The sequence below is a fragment of the Montipora capricornis genome, chromosome 13 (genome assembly GCF_036669925.1).
Source record: "Montipora capricornis isolate CH-2021 chromosome 13, ASM3666992v2, whole genome shotgun sequence".
NCBI lineage: Eukaryota > Metazoa > Cnidaria > Anthozoa > Scleractinia > Acroporidae > Montipora > Montipora capricornis.
In genome coordinates, this window is record NC_090895.1 from 15,497,130 (window position 1) to 15,499,629 (window position 2,500).

Below are 2,500 nucleotides of genomic sequence, written 5' to 3' on the forward strand. Positions count from 1 at the left end.
AAACACGGAGAATACTGTTTTGTTTCTTATGGAAAATTCGGAGAAAAATAAGAAAACAACTTGTCGAGTAAAAATCACTGAAAAGTTGGGTCAAATCCGAGGGAATTGAGACTCAGTTCGAGTTAGCGGGGGAGTTCGAGTTATCTGCGTTTGAGTTACCGGGATTCCACTGTACTTCACATAAACCTTTTTATTTCAAAATCTTTCAATATCACTCCAAAGCCGGCCTTTGCCTGCTTTGGCAAACACAAAAAAAACCATTGACGTAATCTATTGTATATACAAAATGCACAGTGAAGCAATCTAGATCATTGGTTGCTATGCATAGCAAAGAATTGTGATTGGTCCTGGAAAATCATGCCACTATCAATCTTGACTCTAGCGTCGCTTTTTGTGGAATGAAAACTTACAGCAAAAGCAGAATTGAACTGCGAAATCTGCAAATCTTAAAGAAAATGCTGGAAAAGTCAAGTGAGTTTTTGTCGTCACAGTACCCCTATCAGCTGAAAAACCTGGACGTTGCCTTGAATATTGCAGGAGCTGAAAAAATACGCTCAGAAAACTTGCGGTTGCCATTAATCTGGAGGCCTCTCGATTCAAGTTTTAAATGAAAGGAGCGTTAGTGACAGTGGAAATTTGTGTCCACTGTGGTTGCCATTTGTGATTCTAAAATCACTTTGAAAAGGTCTTGGCCGTGATCTGCAGTGAGTTGTTAGCCCTGAAATGGACTGGAGCATTTGCATCGAAAAAGCAAATTTGTGCTTATTTTAACTGATTGTAAGAAATGATATTTTGATGTTTCATTCCTGACATAAATCTGTGTGAACAATTATTTTGAGACTGAGAATAGTTGAATTTTTTGAATACAAATTAATCTCATAAACACTTTGTTCATTGGATTTGTTAAATTCAAGATAAAGTATTAACTACAGTAGTAATAGTTCTTGGCTTTCCAAGACCAATTTTGTGTTTGATTTTATAGTGTCACTCAACTGCCAACTAAGGCTACTCTAGTATTTTTTCTGTCATTTTCTTAAAAGAAACCGCTTCATCTTCCTTTTTCCTGCTTTCCTAATTCTAGTAATTCTCAAGGTTTCATCTTTGACTTTTTCTAAATCTGAAAAAGAAATAAATGTTGGCACTGCGTAAAGCTGTGGCTTGTATTTACAATACCATAGTAGTAATGCTTCTGATTGATCACACAACTTTGTGGCATATATTATAACTACTACAGGATTGGCTTGAAGCAGAACAGTTTGTAAATAGGGTTTGGAAGTCTTCAGAACAAATTCCACTGAAAATTCTTCAATGGTTCTCACAGACTCACTTTGTTTGCTTGCATGAGTTCAGACAAAATCAACCCATCATTTTTGCTGTTACTGTGCCATTGACCGAACATCAGCAGTAAATTGTACAATTTATCTTTCTTTAAATCTTGGATATTGCTGTGACAGGTGATAGCATTTCAAAAGGGGTAAATTGTTCACAGTCAGGTTAATTTTTGAAGGTATATCTTTGAATAAAATGACAGGAAGTTAGAGATTCATTCTTCCTGGGTCAATGTCACTTTAATTGCTCCTGGATGCATTTTGCTCAAACTTGGAAATGACACAAAATGACATTTTTGCTGCACTATTTTCAGAATTTTGTCAGGGCACAGAAAATCAAGTATTTAACAGAATCTAAAAATGTTTTTGCAGAAGTATTTCAAATAACAATTAATACAAAAAAATTGGGGGGCTAGGTGCACTGTAAACTACTGCTAAGCTGTACATGTAGAGTGTAGAGTGTATTAAGTACTGTACTTTCCTGGATTGGTTTTTAATAATATCCTTTGTAGACACTCTTATGATTCTTACATTTACCATAAACAAATTAACAATCAGCCAGTCACTTGACTTGTGTGCCTTTGTGATATCCTGTGATATTAATGACCCAGAAGTCCAGGATCTCACCAACAATAGGTGCTGTGTTTTTTATTATTATTGCGTAAAGTTCATTCAATTTGAAAAAAAAAGGAACACTGGTTTTTGGTCTTAATTGTAACTAGTTCAAAGTCCACATCATTGGCAACAAAGAGTGCAAAATTGCAGGTGATGATATTGTTGCCATTGGAAACAAGGAATGTTGCCTGTAGCAACACCATAATTTCAAGTCCAAACCTTCCTCACCAACTGATAATCATAGTAATGAAACCCTATAACTTATAAAAACTCACTTCCCTGCAGAAGGGCCTCTTGTTTTAAAAGGGTATGATGAGCACATACTGTAATCATGACAAAAGAAAATATACAGTGCATAGATAATCAGTGTCTGTACAGCAATTTTAACATTTGAATGAGAGCTTTTCTCTCAAATCATAGAATGGCGAGAGTTGACAGACTATTAATGGTGTGTGAATTGTTGTTTAGCAGAATACAGCTAAGAGCTGTGTCAGTATGCATCACACACATGCAGAAAACTGCCCACTTACATGTAACCTCTTGTTAAGTTTATGGTT

At 35.6% G+C, this 2,500-nt stretch overlaps 1 protein-coding gene across 1 annotated transcript in view; it reads left to right on the forward strand.

Moving 5' to 3' along the window:
* Positions 1 to 2,500, forward strand: part of LOC138029222 (uncharacterized) — a 7,205-nt gene that overhangs the window by 3,223 nt on the left and 1,482 nt on the right. The window contains exon 1 of the mRNA XM_068876932.1: positions 1 to 2,500. This exon is cut by the window's left edge and continues 3,223 nt beyond it; it is cut by the window's right edge and continues 1,482 nt beyond it. The gene's annotated coding sequence lies outside the window, so the exon portion shown is untranslated.